Source organism: Haemaphysalis longicornis, unplaced genomic scaffold, assembly GCF_048455015.1.
Source record: "Haemaphysalis longicornis isolate Haplotype H1 unplaced genomic scaffold, Haemaphysalis longicornis Haplotype H1 scaffold_2, whole genome shotgun sequence".
In the NCBI taxonomy this organism is placed as follows: Eukaryota; Metazoa; Arthropoda; class Arachnida; order Ixodida; family Ixodidae; genus Haemaphysalis; species Haemaphysalis longicornis.
This window is the reverse complement of record NW_027526295.1, coordinates 78,428,690-78,449,378: the sequence shown is the minus strand read 5'-3', so window position 1 is coordinate 78,449,378 and position 20,689 is coordinate 78,428,690. Positions and strand designations below refer to the sequence as shown.

General features: G+C 47.3%; 2 long non-coding RNA genes across 2 annotated transcripts in view; one reads left to right on the top strand and one right to left on the bottom strand.

The window, feature by feature from the left end:
- Positions 1-20,689, top strand: part of LOC144169011 (uncharacterized) — a 50,434-nt gene that overhangs the window by 23,532 nt on the left and 6,213 nt on the right. Inside the window, exon 2 of the long non-coding RNA XR_013322335.1 lies at positions 9,134-9,431. This is a non-coding gene — a long non-coding RNA (uncharacterized LOC144169011). The remainder of the gene's footprint in view (positions 1-9,133; positions 9,432-20,689) is intronic.
- On the bottom strand, positions 1,410-15,619 carry LOC144169012 (uncharacterized). The gene is made up of 2 exons (XR_013322337.1): positions 15,130-15,619; positions 1,410-2,281 (listed from the first exon to the last, which is right to left on the bottom strand). It is a non-coding gene; the product is annotated as an uncharacterized LOC144169012 (long non-coding RNA).

Genomic DNA, 20,689 nt, shown 5'->3' with positions numbered 1-20,689 from the left:
TTGTTGTTGTTGTTGTTGTTGTTGTTGTTGTTGTTGTTGTTGTTGTTGTTGTTGTTGTTGTTGTTGTTGTTGTTGTTGTTGTTGTTGTTGTTGTTGTTGTTGTTGTTGTTGTTGTTGTTGTTGTTCCACCGTCCCCCGTCGGTCAACAGCTGCGTTGGCGACGAGGTCCTTCCGCAGCATCCCCAGGGCACGGCTCGGCAGCTAGACGACATGAATGTGAGGAGCACCTTTCACCGTTCTTCGCTCTCCCGGTTGCAATCAAGACGTCTGGCGGAGCAGCAGCCGCATGTGGTGGCGCTCACACCTACCCCGCCCAGAGTACGAAGTGAGGACGGGTCCTACCACATTTCAGACATCACGACGCCCACATCCTTGAACAAAGATAACGTGAGCCTTGGAATGGAGCCCTGCAACAACTCCAAGGTGCCGGGGAAAGATCACATTCTGCTTACCACGATGGGTAACATGAACTACCCCAGGAAGAGAATCTTGTGCCGACCAGAAGGCAAAAAGACGACCGATACCAACATCTTGGGAAACTCATCCACAAACGTTTATGAAGAATCCATAGAGGATCAGGACATCGTTTCAGCTAAAAATGATGAGGCCGAAGCCAGCTGCGAGGTAGCATCAAACGCCCGAACGAAAGATGAAAAGCACGACGAACATAAGGATACACCTGCTACAGACAAGGATGCTTTTGCGACAATTACCGATACCGACAACAAAAATCTTGAAGGCAAGCACGTGGACAAAAGACGGACTTACGCATAAATGAAAAAGAGAACCAAATGACCATGAGAGGGAGGAATACCTTCAAACAAACGGACAGCATTGACAGCAGAACACGCCGCTTAGAAACGCCGGAGAGGATCTTTCTGGAATATGCAGTGAAGAATTCCTCATCAATGGAAACAAGCTTTGCTCTAGCACTGGCCAGAAAGAAAGAGAACCGAACCACGAGGCATAACCAACGGGAAGAGACCTGCAACGGACTCTTTAGCCTTTCGTGGGTCTGTCGAGACAGAGACAGGGGCCCACGCAAACAGCTCGGTGGTGCACCTCTTTGCAGTGTGGCCGAGTGTAGAGACGTAAAACATCAAGCAAAAAGCTGAGACCTAGGTCACCGGCCAATCCACTACCAAACGGAGGAGGACGGCCGCCGAGTGGAAGCGAAGGAAGAAGCGGGGAATCCGTCCTGGGGAGAACAAACATGGCGTCTTGAGAATCGGACGTGGTGTTTATATATATATATACATATATATATATATATATATATATAGTAGGATTCTACATTTGACACAGTAGTTATTTCCCACCCCGCAGCCATCCGCGCTCACCAAACATGCCTTGCGAGCGCCGGCTGCGTACGGGTCCGTTGTTTGCGGAGGCAGACAAAGGCAGGAGGCGGAGAGGGCAAAACACCATATGGCAGCATTTATTGCAAAGTGCAAATCAAATATACTGCATACAGACTACTCGTAGGCCATAACGGTAACACTGGGAGCGTGGCATTAAACAACGCTAGAGATCGAGATGGTTTGAATCACCGATGGCATACCGGAGCAGCGGAGCGCTGCGCGTGCGAGCGCGGTTGCAGTCTCCCAGCTCGCCCGGACACGTCCCATTGTGGCGCGTTTCCCGGGTCCGGACTTGCCGCCGAAACGTCCGCGCGCCACCGCATCCCCAAGACAAGAGAGCGTCCTCTCGTCATGCGACAACCCACCAGACCTCGTCATTTGGTGGCGCTAGTGCCGAGGAAGAACTGGTTCTCAGGTAAGGCAGAGGGGAAAAGGGTCAACGCCTCCACCCTGGCGACAACGAAGACTCCGGTCGCTGGCGCCCTCTCGTATGGTTCCCGTCGCGCGAGCGAGGCGCATTGTGCAACGCGAGCCCCGATGGGAAGCTAGCCAGAAAGGTGTTCGCGTGAAAGTCGCGATCCCCACATCCCTCCCTCCTAAATTTCTTGCGTACGCCGGCGAGAGCTGACTACAGGACTAGAGGCGACGGAAAGTTCGTTCGTCGATTAAATCGTTAGTCACTGCATAGCGTTCCCTACGCCGGCTTCCGCTTGTCCAATGCCACCGCTGGCAGTGTTCCAGCAGGCGCGGTCATCACCCGCTGATGTCTGCAGGCAGGTAGATCCGCGAAGAATCGCACCAGCCAGCCCAAGCAAGCGTTGCTAAGGTGGCGGTGCATCCGTGATGGCCCGTGGCCGCAAAGTAGAGACTGCCGACTCCCTCGGCCAGGCTGCACCACGCCGCTTCAGCAGGCTCGCCAGCTGCAGACGACCCATCGTCCGGCGCAGTAGTCAGCAGCATAAACACGCTCCATCATGTGGTCCAAGCCTGGGTGGCTCAGCTGCACAAAGAAACTCCCCGCACCTTCAGTGTAGGGCAGAAAAATAGCTCTCCGAACGCACCGCCTTTGTGGCGCGATGCTAATGACAACTGCCAGGTTGTCAGCATTGTCATCGCTCTGTTAATGTCAACAAAGCCTAATAAATTGTCCAAACCCTAAAATGTATACGGCGGGAAAAAACAGGACCGCGTAGCCCCGTAGGAAAAGGGCGCGTGCGCAGGTCGCTATTTATAAAGCCGGTCGTGCTCCGGCAAACCGCGCACTCCGGCGCCGCTAGAGCCATCTTATTGGCCGGCGAGTCCTATGCCGTGCGTGCAATGCTTTTACTTTTTTTTTATTAATGCGTGCTCGATTCGAAGACGTTTGTTGTGCACTTTCGGCGTTGAGAGGCCGCGATATGGATTTACGCGAACTATAGTGTGAGAGCAGTCTGGAAAAACTAACCTGACCGGGGCAATGGTCGTGCTTGCGCGAGAAACGCGCAGCGCCCCGCGTCGTATGTTGCACCTGGGCATCAATATTTGTGTAAAGCACAAATCTACATAACAAGCTGCCAGCCGGCGCCCGCGCGACTACACAAAGGCAATCGTAGGAAAAAACTGTCGGCAGCTTATTTTAAGCAACGCACGTACATACCGCGGTTTGCTTGTGCATGCTTACGCCATTTGTTTAGATACTCTTATTTATCATCGCTAGGTAGCTACTCCAGGATACTGATTATTAAAACCAAACAAGCCGCGGCTCTCGTTAGGGGCGAACGGATGTGATAGTACGGTGAAGCTAGAATGTCTAGTTTATATCGTAGCATCGCCCCCGTTCCCCCGAAGACCTAACGCTTGTCATATTCGACCCGCAGCCGTAGGACACCGCGGGACGCTGCCGCTTCCCACCATTTATTTAGCCTACGCAGGAATTTAGATCAATGGTCATAATATAGTTTTACACTTACAATTTCATTACCCAACAGCGCTTGCGCAAGATTATTCAGCTTACATTTGAAGTGACCCCAGTTTGCAAACTGTAGTGAAGCAATATTCAGTCAACTGGGGCGGGTGGATCGCCATATCCCCCCTTAACAACAAGTACCCATCTTCCAGCCTCTCCCTCACACAAACCCCTAACAACTCCACAATTCCGTAAATATTTTAAAATGACTGCAAACCAAGCAGCCTCATCAAGAAATGAGCGTCACTAAGCCCTAGGAATACCCATGCACGCTCCAAACGAAAAATATGACGCGTTGGGTGCGCGCAACACATTCGAAGAACAAATCAAGGTGCAAGCCATGCAACACACTGCGCACCTGGAGCACTTCACCAAGATAACCGCGAGCAGACACCTATTAGAAAGCCTCCGCATTTTACATGAGAAGACTGCCTTCGACAAGATCTCCACCCCTGCGGAGAGAGCTGCGAGTCCAGGAACTCGAGGAAATCTGCACGTTGTTTGTATTGACACAGCCACTTGGAGCTATGGTTTCAGCCGCCACCGACTGCTCGAGCAAAGTTCTTGACCCCTGCTCCACCCAAACCAAACACCCGAAGGAGGACGAAGAACTGGCCTTTGCCCTAGCCCGTTCTGGTTCTGCACGTTCTGGTCCATATTTTCATGTTCGCGTTTCATTTGATGCCGACAGTACATCCCAGCATGTAGTGCAACTAGAAATGATCACTTCTTTCGCACTGTGAAGCTGAATGTGTAAACCATGCGATATGGGAAGCAGATCTTGCATTTCAGTAGTTGTTTAATTAGCATTATTTTTAATTGGTTAGCAGTAGTAGTTCAAACCTAGAAGTTAGAATTGGTGTAAACTTGTATGTGATTGCAAAACAAAAAACTGCTTCCCATGTTTCATTCTCCACAACTTCTGGTATCTATTCATGTCTTGCTGGCAATCTTGTTGAATAGTTTTTTTTCTACTGGTCTCATAAACAACCAAGGAATTTTTTTAAATTAACACAGAAACTAGTTGCCTCACATCAAAACTAAATAGATATTTGAAATCAGCTAAAAAAACTGAACAAGCCTATGAAGTTTCATCAGAATTGGTTGGAAAGCAAAAAAAAAGATGTTTCTGGAACCAGTGTTTCCTTAAATGGAAAGCCTACAAAACGGCCCTTCGACTGCCCACCTTTACACCCTCACAAAAACTCTTGGGCACCCACAACACAAACTCACTCAAGTTCACCTTCAACTTGCCACCTAGCATAATCAGAAGTTCCAAGCAGGAAAATTGACCCAGAATGCAATACTGCACCGTCTAAGGAAATGATTACACACTTGGTGAAGGGGCGTGTTGGCTATTTAAATGAACTTTACATGAAGTTTTATTCACCACGCATAAAATTAAAGGTAGAAACTAGTAGACGCACTATGCAGAAACTAGCAGACACCCGAGACAAACTATGTCACTGCGATCGCTAATCAGCTATAGTGTCAGCTCTCAGATTTTTTAAAATTAAAATTCGGGATTGGATGGGAATACACACGCCTAAAATGCGATCCCAGTACGCATCCCCGTCGCCAGTGTGTTTTATGGTTCCAGGTGAAGGTGGGCCTTGTGAATGCGTTGTGGCTTTCTACTTAGAAAGCCGACTCGGTAGCCGACCTGCAAACCTAGCAGCTACTGTAACTGCTGAAACGTTTATGTACAGGTCCGCGCAGAAGTAAACGGAGCACGGGAGCGGCGGCCGAACTGCATCGCTGCGCCGCGTATGGGCGCCGACGGGAACCATGGAGCGCCGGTCAAAGAGTGTGTTCGCACTGCCCCCGCCGCCCTATCTGATATGTTTAATCGCCGGTCTGCTGGCATGTCATGCTCGGCGAGACGGTCTTCAAAAGGCAGCGCTGGGCTATAGAGGGGCGCTGGTTGCATTGGCACTCGCTGGCATCAGCGGTGACCGAATCCGCTGCGCATGAGCTGGACGAAGCTGCACGCACCCGGAAACGTGCCTTGATGCGCGCTGTAAAGGGCGGCATAAAATTGTAGGCCGCTGCTGTTTGGCATAGCATGTCATTGCGATATAATTAATTGTAAGCGGCCAACAAAATTGCCATGTACAGTATAGAAAACACGTTCACAGACATTTTCGTTGTTCAGAAAAAAAAAATCTCGCTTACGAGATTTCTTCTTTAATTTTGGGTTTGTCTCAAGTTATTGCTGCCGGTCAGTCTAGGTCTGTTTTGAAGAAAGGGAAATAAAAATAGTCCAAGTCGTGGAAATTCTGTATTAAAGAACACCGTCAAGAATAGGTACAATCGTTGCCTGCTATTACAGCGGGCCTCATAGGGCGCATATTTTGTTGTCGCATTAACCCTTTCGCTCCCGTTGACGAGGCTAGCCGACATAAGATTTGGTACCAAATTAACCGATTAAGGGTCTGGTCGCCATCAGTCATGATGACTATACTCGTCATCGGTCATTTTGCGGCCTTGACGGCGCTTTTTGCAAGACATTGAGGTCATGCGGTGAAGCCATCCTTCAATTCAAAACAAATTTGCAACACTTTCTTAACTAAATGGGATGGCGTATTGAACTAAATATTAACAAATGCAAAGCTATGCGAATATCCCGCACTAATACCACTACATTTTGTTACTATCTAAACGATACTGCGTTAGAAGCTGTAAATTCGTATAAGTATTTAGGTGTCCACATAGCAAGTAACCTGACCTGGTCCCTTAATATTCAAAATGTAATGAACAGCGCTAATCGCATGTTAGGTTACTTACGACGAAACTTCTATAACGTACCGCCAGAGCTTAAATTACTGCTATTCAAAACACTAATACGACCAAATTTTGAATACGCTACGAGTGTTTTGGACCCTCACCACGCAGATCTCCTTAACCCACTTCAACTCGTACAGAATAACTTTGTTCGTTTTATACTATCTAATTATAACCGAGGTGCAAGTTCAAGTGCAATGAAGTCAAACATTGTGCTTCCATTCGTATCATCTCGCCGAAAGATTTCTTGCTTAACTTTGTTCCATAAGCTTTATAATAACATTGCTTTTCGCGATAAACTAGTCCCCCGGCCTCTGTACTTCTCTTCTCACATCGATCATCTTCACAAAGTGGGTTTTCAGCCAAGCTACACGAAAGCGTTTTATCAGTCTTTTTTCCCTCTTACATGTTCGGGATGGAACCACTTTCCCGAAGATATTGTTACGATTGCCGATAACTGTTTGTTTCGCGCATGCGTAGCAAAGAATGTATAATTAGGAGCAACTTCATGTATCTTTCTTATTAACAATTACACTGTATTTGTATTCTGTATTATCTGGACTTGTAACCACTCCCCTCTGTAATGCCTCTGGCTGTGAGGGTAAAATAAATAAATAAATAAATATCAGGTGGTCGTTAAAAATAACAATGTCGGTTTCAATGCGACAAAAAATATGCGCCCTATGAGGCCCGCTGTAATAGCAGGCAACGACTGTACCTATTCTTTACGGTGTTCTCTAATACAGAATTTCCACCGCATGGACATTTTTTATTTCCCTTTCTTCAGAACAGACCTGGACTGACCGGCAGCAATAACTTGGAAAATTAATCCGGAGCCCTCCAATACGGCGCGCCTCATCGCCTGCGTTGCGTCGGCGCGTTAAACCCTACAATCAATCAATCAGCAATAACTTGGGACAAACCCAAAACTAAAGAAGAAATCTCGTAAGCGAGATTTTTTTTTCCGAACAACGAAAATGTTCGTGAATGTGCTTTCTATACTGTACATGGCAATTTTGTTGGCCGCTTAAAATTATTACATAGCAGTGACATGCTATGTCAAATCGCAACGGCCTACAATGTTATGCCGCCTTTTACAGCGCGCAACAAGGCACGTTTCTGGGCGCGCGTAGCTTCGTCCAGCTCATAAGCAGCGGATTCGGTCGCCGCTGATGCCTGCGAGCGGCAATGCAACCAGCGCCCCTCTATAGCCCAGCGCTGCCTTTTGAAGACCGTCTCGCCGAGCATGACACGCCAGCAGACCAGCGATTAAACATATCAGATAGGGCGGCGGGGGCAGTGCGAACACACTCTTTGACCGGCGCTCCATGGTTCCCGTCGGTGCCCATACGCGGCGCAGCGATGCAGTTTGGCCGCCGCTCCCGTGCTCCGTTTACTTTTGCGCGGACCTGTACGTATTGAAAACCTTTCAACACAAGTATTTGTACAATGTTAAATTGTATATGTATTTCTAAACATTTTCAAAATTCGCAGATCTAAAAATTTCGATTTAAAAAGTTCTAGGGCGTTATCAGCAAAACCGTTTCTCGTCAAGGTGCTTTAAGTGATGCCCTTTCATTTGGGATAGAGAATATATACTCGACAATAATCGGTTGTCTGTCCCTTTAAGACGCCTCACTTTAATGCACCATGAGTTGCACTTGTAAGAAGGCGCGTGGTAAATGTAATGGGGAAACGTATTGTGGCGCGGAAACTATGAAGGCCGCGCCATAATTGAGGACGCATGCACCTATTGCTTCTGTAAGTCAGGTATGAATGAGCACAGCAAAAGTTACATAAACTACGCAGCGATTCGTGCTGGCACGCATACGAACAAATCAGGAGCAAGGATAATATTCAAAGCTTTCGTAGCTTGAGACTTGTCATATGGAACTACTCTATTCAGAAGTTGCTTGTAATCGGTCGGCCTGAATTTGTAGTTGGGATAACATACTCTGCACGCGAAACAATACTATCACAGCCGTGATATACTATTATAGTTACAAAAACATCACTGTAGAAAGGACCAATTAATAAATGTAGGTACCACCTCCAGGGAGGCCAGGAGCCGTTGCGCATTACTGGCTCTATGGAGTGGAATCATGGGCATGGAGTGGAATACAACACATACTGCAGGCATTTTTTACAGCAAAGCTGTATACCTCTACCCCCCCCCCAACGGTTTCATCGACGTAAGCAAAAACGATCCCTGTGGGCAAAAAATGCCCGCAAATCCACCCTACGAAGGTGGTTTGAAAACGAAGCTGTAAACGACACACACAGTGATTACCCATGCAACGTCACTTCAATTCACACACGTGGCTCTACAAAAGATGAAACCAGAGACAAGTGAAATGCACTTAACCATACCCTTTCTTGCATGTTCTTTGTTAAGGTTAAATGAATGCAGGATTTATGAACGGTGGTTGGTTGAGTTGTATCGGTGTAGCACATGAGTGGACACTTTTTTTTGCAAAATGAACGAAACTCAAACCCGGTGTTAGACGATCTCACTTCTGTTTCCGTCGCTTCCGACAGAGGCGACGGGATCGGTGGCAGAGACGAAAGAGAAGTGCGAAGCCATGCGTTGTTGTGAGTTTCCTTTAAATTTATATAACGGCATCCTAGCGCATGCACAAGGAGCGCACACGGCCGCCACACGTGCCGTGAGCGGAGCGCACAGCGGCGCGAAAGGTAGCGTGACGCTATCACATGGCATTCAGCGAGAACGCAGGGGGTAAACCCGCAGATGTGCTCGGTGAGTGCACCGTCTGTCTCCCGCGTGGGCTCTCTCTCCGTGTGATACCTAGCCCTTCGGTGAGCAACATTAGGTTGGGTTTTGTTACCGACGTCTCCATCATGACTGCAGATAACAAAAGTTCCGCTCTTAGATGTACTGCTTATATCTAGAAAAGTCAAAAATCCTCGACTACCAAGAAAATTGCGTTAGTGCTCACATGAAGTCAAACAAGCCGATATCAGTGGGCATGGAAGTGCAGCAACGATGCGCATCTACAGCGACCCTTTCGCTTTTGTTGTGCAGATTTTGACCTTCCTTGCATCGTGGAAAATTCTTCCGCTCCCGGCTAAGACACTGCAGCCAACTGCGCAACTCGGCGGCCAAGGCGTTGCATTTTGCAGTAAACACTCCGGACTGCCAAGCGCAGCAACCGTTTTTGTGGAACGACTCCCCGACCCTCTGCGCACCGCCGTCATCCAAAGTGACCGACGCATCACCGCAGCTCTATTTAAACAGCTGGGACCCGAGGATCGCCTTCAGTGGGCATGGAAGTGCAGCAACAATGCGAGTCTACAGCAACCATTTCGCTTTTCTTGTGCAGGTGGGTTCTGCTCCTTCCCTTTATAGCAAAAGATCAAACAATGTTTGCTTGCTGCTGCTTCCATGCCCTTGTGTAATGATTGCTGTGACAAGCGAATGTGTTCATGTTGTAAAACTGCTGATCATGTCTGGCGATATTGAATCAAACCTCGGCCTCCCAAAGGATGTTCCTGACAAACACTACAACGAGCTGCTTTCCCTTATTAAGTCATTGCATAACAAGATAGATGTAAAGCACGATGAACTGATGGAGTCTATTATTGAAGTGAAAGAGGCGCAATCATCCCTTGAGCAACAGATTACGGATCTCGATAATAGGCTTTCGGAAGTTGAAAAACATGTCAGCTGCCCCGAAGGGCTGCCCACGCAAAATTATCAACCACAAGTAATGGCGCTGAACCAACGGCTAGATGACTTTGAAGATCGTTCACGAAGGGAGAATTTAATATTTCATTGCCTTGCAGACAGCTCTTCTGAGACGTGGGCACAACCACAAGAAAAGGTTTGTGCAGTTCTGAATTCCGTATTGAACTTAAACTTGACTACTAGCGACGACCGAATATCTCGCGCCCACAGGTTAGGCAAGTTCATTCCTGGTAAATGTCGGCCAATTATTGTAAAGTTCTCCTCATCCAAATGAAGAAACAGCATCTTGAATTCCAAAAAAAAGCTGAAAGAGTCTGACGTGGTCGTGAACGAAGATTTTTGCAGGGCAACGAGGAGCATGAGAAAAAAGTTGTACGAGTACGGAAAGGATAGCGGCCAGCAGTTTACCATTCGCTATAACAAGCTTTACCTGAACAAAAAGTGCTATGTCTACTCTCCTGCTACCGATAGCATATGCGAACTGGAAACGAACAAGCCATTGGAGCCAAGGCAGATCGATGATACGTCCGGGGGTTCAGATACCGTGTCATCCTAACATCTGACCCGCGCCCAAAAAATAACGACAAGAACCTGTCAGTCTTATTTTCAAATGTGCGCAGCGTCACTAACAAGCGTGATGCCTTGTTTTCCCTTTTTGATGACTGCGCTGCAGACATAGTAGTGCTAACGGACACTTGGTTGTCAAATGAAACGGCAAACTCGGAATTGTTTTGTTGCGATAAAAACTACTTTGTATACCGAGCTGATCGTTGTAATCAACCTGGTGGCGGTGTATTGATCGCTGCAGCCGATTGTCTCACTTCCAGTATGGTGATAACAAATTCAGTCTTAGAAATTATCTGTGTTTCGATACACTTAAATAATCAAAACGCCCTGTTTTGCACCTGTTATCGTCCGCCCAATGCTACATCTGACTTTTGTGACAAAATACATGACGTTCTTAACAACCTGGTCTTGAAATTTCCACATGCGCCGTTGTTCTTGCTCGGAGACTTTAACTTCCCCAAAATAAACTGGTCAGTGCCCTGCTCTGCTTACAGTAATCTATCACGAGATAGTACTACATTTTTTAACATGTGTCTCGACTTTAATTTGACTCAGCTAGTTGACAAACCAACCAGAGTGGGTCCGACGTCCGCTAACATAATAGATCTGGTCCTGAGAAATGTTCCAGATCTTGTGCGACTCCTAATTTTCCTTCCTGGTTTAAGCGCTCATTGTTTCATTCATTTTACCTTAGAAGCTGAGGTTTCGCGCCGGCTAACACACAGCAAAGCAATAAGAAATTACGCCAAAGGAGACTACGCTTCAATTAATACAGAACTCGAATGTTTTATCGATGCCTACATGGTAGGCTTTTTTGATCGCACGGTTGAACACAGTTGGCACTTGTTTAAAGAAAAAGTTACGTTTTTGACTAACAAATATATTCCTTTAGTTGTTATTTCTGGCCAGCAACGCTCACCTTGGTTCACATCTGATCTAAAACGATTGCAAAACCTAAAGAAACGCTCATTTCGTGTAGCCAAACGCAAAAATGAGACATCCCGCTGGTTTGCTTACAAAAATATTTCCGACGCTTATCGTGCAGCCATAAAAAAAGCAGAGGACGTCTTTTTTACAAACACTCTCCCCTCGCTTCTCTAAAGTAACCCAAAAATGTTTTGGAAGACAATTAGACCTAATAAAAAAGAACTTATATCTCTTAGATATGCTGACAACCAGGTCATGCGCAGTGACGAATGTTGTCGCGTTCTGAATCAAGTATTCGCCAAGTCGTTTTCGAATTGTCCTGCGGATGTTGTGCCGCAATTATGCGATTACAACTTTTTTCCTATGGATCCTATTGTAGTAGATCCTGTTGGAATTATGAAGCTGATTCATTACCTTAAACCTTCCAGTTGTGGCGTAGACGAAATTAATCCCAAGCTCTTAAAAAACACCGAAGTTTATTCGTCAATAATCCTGCCACACATCTTTTTTCAATCCCTTCAGTGATGTGCTGTGCCAATTGATTGGAAAGTGGGGAAGGTCGTCCCTGTTTTCAAATCCGGTATCCAAAGCTCTCCTTTAAATTACCGGCCAATAGGCAGTTTTAGCATATCGTTACCGTGTTTGCGGGAGAAGACTGCGCAGCGCGAGAGTAGCCGCGAACGGCAACTTATCGGCACAGGCTTCACCGTCGCCAGCGCTTCCGGCAACACGGTAAACGGTAACGCAAACACGGTAACGATATGCTAAAACTGCCTAATATTGTTAACGTCTATTTTAGAGCACGTTTTAGAGCACGTCATTTATTCTAACCTTCTATCATTCCTGGAATCCAACTCCTTTTTCAGCCCATTTCAACATGGCTTTCGGAAAAATTACTCATGCGAAACTCAGCTTCTAACATTCACACACGACGTTGCATCAGCTCTGGATCGCGGTTCATCTGTAGACTGCATCTTTCTAGATTTTCAAAAAGCGTTTGGCAAAGTGTCTCATCAAATATTACTTCTTAAAGGGACACTGAATTGAATTTGTCAAGCTCCCGTTTTTGCTTGCACTGCGTAGACTGGCTCAAATTAGCACACTTTTCATCGTTTTTACGATTGACAAATCGGTAATTATTTCACAAAGCGCGTAAGAAGAAAAACTACCATGCGCGGTTTGCGGCGGCCGCACCAACTAAAGCTGTGACGTTAGGAGGAGCGGGCACCGTGATTGGACGATGCCCAAGGTGAGCAACCAAACAAGTTTCGGTTTCGGTTTCGGTTCTGTAAAACACAACCGTTGGCGTTGTTGGATGGGTATTCTCAATAACTCAGTAATCATCGTACCGCGCTTCTTCCATGTTGTCGGCTGTAAAATGCACAAGATAAGCCTCCCAGGACGGCTTGTAGTCGTAGCATTCACTAGCCGAGACCTACGCAGTGCATGAACGCCCTCCGCGTACCCGCAAACGTTCAAATGTCATGCGCTTTCCCCCCATATTTGGAGCTTGCCTCCCTCATGCCTGTATCGTAAAAAGCGTGTTCGCACCAGGCCAAGGGTCTGTTTATTCTGGCGTGTGCCCACTGCCTGCAAGCAGTCGGTGCTTATGGCAACAGCACGCCAACGTGAACTCGCTAGCGCGCCAGTGCCAGCCTGCGCGCGTTTTGTGAACTAGTTCGTGGAGCCATGAACGTTGCGGCCCCAAAAAAGGTGAACTCAATATAGAAAACATCGGCGGAAAACAAAAAAGTTAACTTACAGAAAAAAAAGCACGCACCCGCGGGGATTCGAACTCCTGACTTGCAAAATACTTGCGGTGGCATATCTAGCGCCCCAAACCACTCAGCCACGGAGCGGGCTCCGCTGGCATTTGTAATACAGGGTATATATTGTACAACCAGTTTACACTTTTATTTAGTTTTGGCATTACAAGCAGCTTAGGTGACTATTTGTTGTATTGCGCTCGTGCAGTAAGCGTCGTCCGAGTTTCCACAATAGCTTACGTCTAGCAATTGCATTTCGTAGACGGAAAAGCGTTCGCAGATGCGTAGTCGTGCTGCTGACCGCTGTGCTTGTTCGCCCAGCGCAAAAAAGTGCTTCCCGCACCCTAGTTTTACGCTGTACGGTAAAAATATCAGTTGATTTTGTTTCCTGAGTACCTATATTGACATCGCTGACTCTTCTCCCGCCTTCAAGAGGCCTTATATTTTCCTACTGGCGTACCAGTCAGCAAAGCGCGCTTGTGCAGCGCTTGTGTGAAGTGACCTTGACTTGGAGCTTGATACAGTGCACAAACTAACCAAGTAAAGAAAGGCAGATTCTACCATTCACAAACGTGTCCTGGCTTCGTTTCAACTGAGCGAACGAATTGCGACGAACCGTCGGCGGCCGGCGGACGAAATGCTGGGCCGTCTGACTGTCTGAAGGCAGGGGAGCCGTGCAGTAGCGCAGCCAATTGCGAGCTCGGCTCCTCTCGACGTCACACGAAAACGCCGCAGAAAATGGGCGAGCGTAAAGAGAGGAGGACAGCATTTTCGAATTAATTTTTTTACTAAATAAAATCGCGTAAACGCGCCCAGAGTGGTCGAAACATGGTCTGGGCACTCTGGACTACAATTTGCGCAAGTAATCCCGCAATGTTTACATATCACTTCAGTGTCCCTTTAAGCTCAGTACCCTAAACATTGACCCTAATGTGTTTAAGTGGATAGAATGCTTTTTGACCAATCGCACCTAATTCGTGACTGCTAACGAATGCAATTCTCCCCCTACTGATGTTAAATCCGGTGTACCACAGGGTTCGGAGTTAGGTCCTCTGCTATTTTTAATATTTATTAACGACCTTCCTAATGGTATAAATTCCTCCATAAAATTATTCGCTGATGATTGCGTAATTTCGCGAAATTTGTGACCGAACGGACAACTTTAATTTACACGCCGACCTCGACGCTGTCTCTAAATGGTGCAGCAAATGGCACGTGATACTTAACACAAACAAATGCAAAAGCATGACCATTACGCGCAAACGTTATTCCCAGCAGCCCTTTAATTACAAAATTACTGGAGCCACTCTCGAATACGTTACATCTTACAAGTATCTTGGTGTTCATATCAGCAATGACTTAACATGGCACACACACATTAATTATGTCTGCAGCAGCGCAAACCGTTCCTTAGGATATATTCGCCGTAATTTCTCTCATGATCCATCCCCCCTCAGGTTAACACTTTATCGGACACTATTTCGCCTTAAACTAGAGTATGCTTCGGCAATCTGGGACCCTGCACCACAAAACCTAATTTCTCTTCTGGAATCTGTACAAAACCGCTCAGCTCGATTTATACTTTCCGACTACTCCCGTACCTCCAGTGTTTCACTAATGAAAAATAACCTGGTTCTACCAAGTTTGCACCATCGCAGAAAAATTTCACGACTCTCTCTGTTTCACAAAATGTATTTCCATAACCCATCTATAAGACGCGACCTTTTCTCACGGCCCACGTACATATCATCACGCATCGACCATTCGTTCAAGGCAACAACGTTCCATCTGGCCGCACCAACGCATTCTCAGATTCATTTCTCCCCAAAATGTCTGAGGAATGAAACCACCTTCCCCACCACATTGTGTCCATTGAAGATCCGGCATCATTCAAGAATGCACTTTCTGTACATGTAATGCAGTAACCTGGTTTCCGGAAATATGCTTGTGTTTACATACTGCCTGTACTTCTACACTGTTACCTGTTTTCATGCACTGTACCCACCCCCTCTGTAACGTCGTAAACGCCCTGAGGGTACTCTAATAATAATAATAATAAAATCGTGCTCTCACCAAATCCGACGCCAAGACCAACGCCGACGTATACGCTCCCTTCCGTCGCCACCTCTGCCACCAGCTGCCTGGACGACCGCCGGCTTGCCCAAGAAGGGAGGCGACGCACGTAGTTCCAGCAACACAATGCCCGTCGTTCCTTCAGCGACGCCTATTTTGTGCGCTACCTAGCCAATCAGAGGGTGGCAAAATAAAAAAAAACGAACTAAGCGATTACAACAGCCCGAAGACGGGACACGAGAAAGGAGGAGACAAACATGTGCACTGACTATCAACCACATCTTTTTTATTGCATTAGGGCGCAACCTTTGTACGAAAGAGTCAAATCTACGCAACAATAAATAACAAATAGAAGAAGGCGACGGTGCTGTACGAATTCTTAATGCACACAATGATGGTAGGAAACCCGTATCAATTCGAAAGATATGCGATCCCTTTTCCGTTCACGCGAGACACTGGGCATACGAATACACTCGTCGCAGCATTGTGCGATACAGAAAGCCTCGTGGGTCACGCGTGCCCTTTCTTCTTTTTTTTCCAATGCACAGCAAGCTGACTGCCAGCATGACCCTTTGAGAAAGTTCTCGTAGTCACGCAGGCGATCGTCAATGCAACGTCCTGACAAGACTGCGGGATTTTGTAAACAATTCTGCGCCTGCATTCCACAACCGAGCATATTTCTTTTCGCAAGACTTTTCTGCGTTATGCACTTAGTTCCAAAAAAGTGCGGGCCAGTTCACCCTGTGGAGGGCGTTTCGAAAGCGACGCTTTATACACCACCTACCACGGGTGCCTACGGCCCGGTTGAGTTATTCACACGTTACACTGTACCTGTAACACGTTATTTATTATTTCACTTCAGCACAATGTTCAGAACGGACTGATGACCGGTGTGATACGCACTCAGACTTTGCGTTTTCAGCGCAGTTATATTATTCGTGAGAGTTAACTCAAAGCACATTCCACGTATGGTAGTCGGTTGTTTGGTATCGGTATTGCACACGAGTCCAAACTTTTCGAGGTCTACCTGGACAAACCACTGGTGCACACGGCCACCACACGTGCCGTGGACGGAGCGCACAGAGGCGCGAGAGGTCGCGTGACGCTATCACGTGGCATTCAGCGAGAACGCAGGGGGTAAACCCACAGCTGTGCTCGGTGAATACACCGTCTGTCTCCCCTGTATCTGCGTGTGCTCGTAGCTCAATTGGTAAGACAACGGGCTCTCGCTCCGTTTCTCTATTCGGTATATGCACGAACAGGAAGCTATCGGTTTTCAGAAGGTACCTTATGCAGGAAACACTAGAGTAGGTGGTGATAGAAAATTTCTCATACGTCTCCTTCGTGAGGAACTCGCTTGGATCACCGCAACTTCTTTTAACATCTTCCAAGTACATAGGCATGGTAACCTCCAGCCACTCAAGCCTGTCATAGTCAGCATCGCCGTAGTGCCGGACATCGGGGAACTTTTGGCGCAGGTGCCGGGTTGTATTGCTCATGTCCAGAAGTATGAACCCCTGATAGAAGTTCCTCATGAATGTGATGGTGTGGCCTGCAGTTGCGAACAATGGGCTGCATGTGTGCCTGGCTTGTTCTTTTAGGTGTTACAAGGCAGCGGTCACAGCCGGAGGCAGAACTTGAATGGTCCTTCTCACGTTCATCTTTTCGATATTATTCGTATGGACGGGCTTTCGGTGTAGATAACGGACCGGTTTCACCATCAGGTTCTCCTGCAGGTCATACACATACTTTAGGTAAGATACCTAAATTTTCCCCTTAGGTCCTACGTCATGAGCGTGCGTTCTTCATTCTTCAGCACATCGCAGGAGTCGAAACTTAGGAGTACAGGTTTGTTACAGTCGCAGGGGGGTTCTACTTCAAACGCCAGAGTGCCCTGGTCCAGCATCTTCATTTTGACTCGGTGGTGGTCGGTGACAAGTTGCACTATGCGGCAACCACAGGTTTTTTTCCTTTTTTCATCACAAAGAGTACTAGCTCGGGAAGCTGACTACCCGTTGGACGTTTAGTGAAGAAGTAGCCTACTGGGATTGCGTACGACGAAGACAATCCACTTGAAACGAAGCAGAGGAGGGAGTGGGCTAAAACAACATCGTTGCTGCTAATCCAACATCCGCTTGCCTAACAAAGCATGCAGTCCCGCTGCTTGTTATACTGAAGCTTTTCCCTAAAGGGCAACTGCACTCAAATTTTTGACGGCGTAAAAATAAGGCCATCCAACAGGGCCAATAAAAAGAGTGCGACATGCAAATATACTGCGTTTCAAGCGTGAATGCGCGCGACGCAAACAGCTCGTGAAGATTGGTGTTTTGGGAACCTAAACTGAAAAACGCGGCCATTACCCGCGGCCGGGCGTCACATAGGTGATGGAACGGAAGCATGCGCATCAGAATCAGAGGCCGCTCACAGCAGCCTCCAAATGCGCGTGATAACGCCGCGTGTCCCATTGTTATTTCCACAGAAGAAGTCCCACTAACGTCTGCCCAAGCTAATGAAGTTAGGCGCAATTCCAACACCACGTTGCTATCGATCAGGATGAAGAAGACCGTCCGACAGTTATTTTTGCATCAGAAAAAGTTGCAGTGACATGTTGGACGCGATAGCGTTACTTTGACGCCGAATGAGCGGTTTAGAAGGGAGTTGCTGCGTTTACAATTTCTGCTTTCCAGTTACCGAAGGTTAGCCAAGATGGTTTTAAATTGCCATGACACACAAATAACAGACGCCATCTACGCTTGTGTGGCTGAACATGTGGGAGTGAAGGTTGCGGCTGCTTGATCTTGGTCAGTTTCAGCGACAAGGCGACACTATCTGTCGCACAAAGCGCTTATTCCCTCATGCCGTGGCTCGTCTAAGCGTTTTGGTTTTGGTTTTTACTCTACGCTACCTCGAGCAGTATTCGCGGGGTGACCAGTTTTGCCCTTGCGCGCTAGAGGTCAAACCACACCCCCTTCCGTAAGCGCCCGGCAGCGTATTCCCAAACCATATCCCGTAAGGGACCAGGCCGACCGCCCCCCCCCCCTAAATAGCGCCCCAGCATCGTGATGTCACCGACGTCACTTCCACTGAAGCTGTAGCCAAAATAGCGGCGCCCATTTGAAAGCAGTCCTGCTGTGGCGTCTCAGGCTCTCAGGCATTGCGCTTGCTTTGGATCCCAGGATGCGTGCTTTGACAAACTACGCGCACCGCTACGTATTGCTCAAGTCGTCGCTACGCCTTTGCGAAAGTTCGCTGCACGTTTGCTTTTGTCGTGAGAGGAGCGCAGCGCTGGCGCAGTTAGAATCTCGGTGATTTGCACGTAGGAGGCATTTGCACGCAATCCTTTGGCTGATACCTTCAGTGCTAGGTGCATCTACTCCAAATCATTACCCAAAGCACTGGAATCGCGAAACAGTAGCCTATAATCGATATCGGCGCTGTGCATGTAGGTAGGGGGTAAGTGATTGCTATCACATGTACTCGCTCGCACGCGTACGGAGTGAATTGGCGTAAAGCTTGCCGACTTACCGCACAATTATTCTTCCAAATCTCCGCCTGCGCGTCGCTTAGGCCTGGGCGGTGCTCTATAAAATAATTTTGCCCTATTTTGAGCATGTTAGATGCGTTTTGCAATAGGCAAGCTCTATTTGCAATAGGCAATAGGCAAGCCAATAGGCAAGCTCTGACATTGTTCGACACGTATGCATATTGCGTAAGAATTCTGGCCTGGTGCAGAGGTAGTGCAGAGTGCTTCCCCTTCTCTACACACACGCCCACACAAACATTTTGCAAAGTATATTTCACCTTACGCGCTGCGCTGCAACGGCGTACCCGTACGAAAGCAGTCGCTGTTCGTTTTAATCGAGACAAGCTGCTTTCTCAAGCTGATCCACTTTCAGGCGCGAAAACTCTTTATTCCTTAAAACAAACTGAACGTCTATATGTACCCTTGTTTCATCTTCAAATAGGCAGCGTTGGTATAATGTTGACACATTTTATAGCAAAGTTTTTTTTTAATTTATAGCAAAGCACTGATATACTCGCACGATGCTGCTAACGAACTGACTGCACACCGGCATAAATCTTTCGTTGAATGCCGGCGTCACACTTACACGGATGCTTATCAGGTAGGGCAAAATCCAGTCTCAACAGTGTTTCCTGATTAGAACCGCCATCAATCATTGCAGTTCGTTATTCCACATTCAAACAACCGCGCCAAAAAGGGGGTAAGATACTAGCGCCACAGGCGGCTGCTTTACACAACAAAACAAGTGCGAAGCTGTGGCAGATTTGCGAAGCTTATGCGTGGGGAAGGGAATATCGTGAAGGCGGTGTTTTTTAGGACCGCACACAAAAAGAAGAGTAGGTTTTGCTAATAAAGCCGTAGAAAATTATTATGAATTGTGCAATTAGTTTGCAAATTTTTTAAAAATTTAAATGTGGAAGAAATTGAGATGCAACTTACTGATTATTTTCAAATTTTTAAATCTGGGGGGCAGTGAATGCCGGGAAGCCTCCATGCCAGGAAGCCGTGTTGCACCGGGAATGCGCTCTAGCTGCGTTTCAAACCGTTTCCTCTTTTGTGGTATTACATTTAGCTGAAACCGTCCTTCCGTGTCGACGTCTGTCGTTAGCTGTGCCAGCGACTACAGTTGGTTTACTGTCAGCAGCGATAACGCTGGTAGTGTGTGTGAAAGAAAACTGGAAAGTTTGTTGCGCTCTCAGCGGTGGCTTCTCGTTCACTGTAGCGATTTTAGTGTGAACAGTGTATTGGTGAAATGACGCCTTCAGAATTTAGTCGAGGTGGCAGAAGTGGCGTCGTCTCAAGAAAGAGGTGTGCAACTTATGGCTCCCAGCTCGGACACACGTGGCTTCGGGAAAATGTTTTGTTGTAATTCTTCTGGGACACACTTCAGGTGAGTGTACGCTTAAAAAACTTTCCCTGCCAGACTATGAACTTCCAGCAGCTTCCAGTGTGAGGCTTGTGTTATTCGAAAGATTTCGTGTTTTATAGTGCCCCCAGCGCTTGTCCGAATGCAAACGACGCTTTGTTCACCGGGAAATCAGTTTAAGTTAAAAGTTTCATTTCCCCTCTAAATCGTGTGTTTTTGTGGTCCGCAATGACATCACAGACCGCCCTGCAGCCTAGGGTCCCTTGATTTACGCGTCCGCCGTACAGGGTGGCGACACGTATAGGCGGTATTCAATGAAAAGTTTAGCGGGCGATTTCTCCGCCTGGCAACACTGAAAACCGCCATGTCGGTGGCCACCGTGCCAGCGCATGCTCTTTGCGCCCGCATCTCGAAGAAGAAGAAAAAAGAAACACCAGCGCACGTCGTCTGCTGCGTTTCAGACCGATTATCGGTAGTGGCGTCAACAGGTATAATATTATTCGCACTCACATTAAAGGGGCCCTGAAAGGCATTTTGAGTACACTAAATGAAGCAGCGCAATCGTTAGATTGGGTCGTCAAGGTCATCTGGGCCAAGTATTACTCTTTTACGCGCAGCGGAAAGCTCACACTTTTGTTGCAAAGTTTGTCGCTTTTTTCTCACCCTTTCCT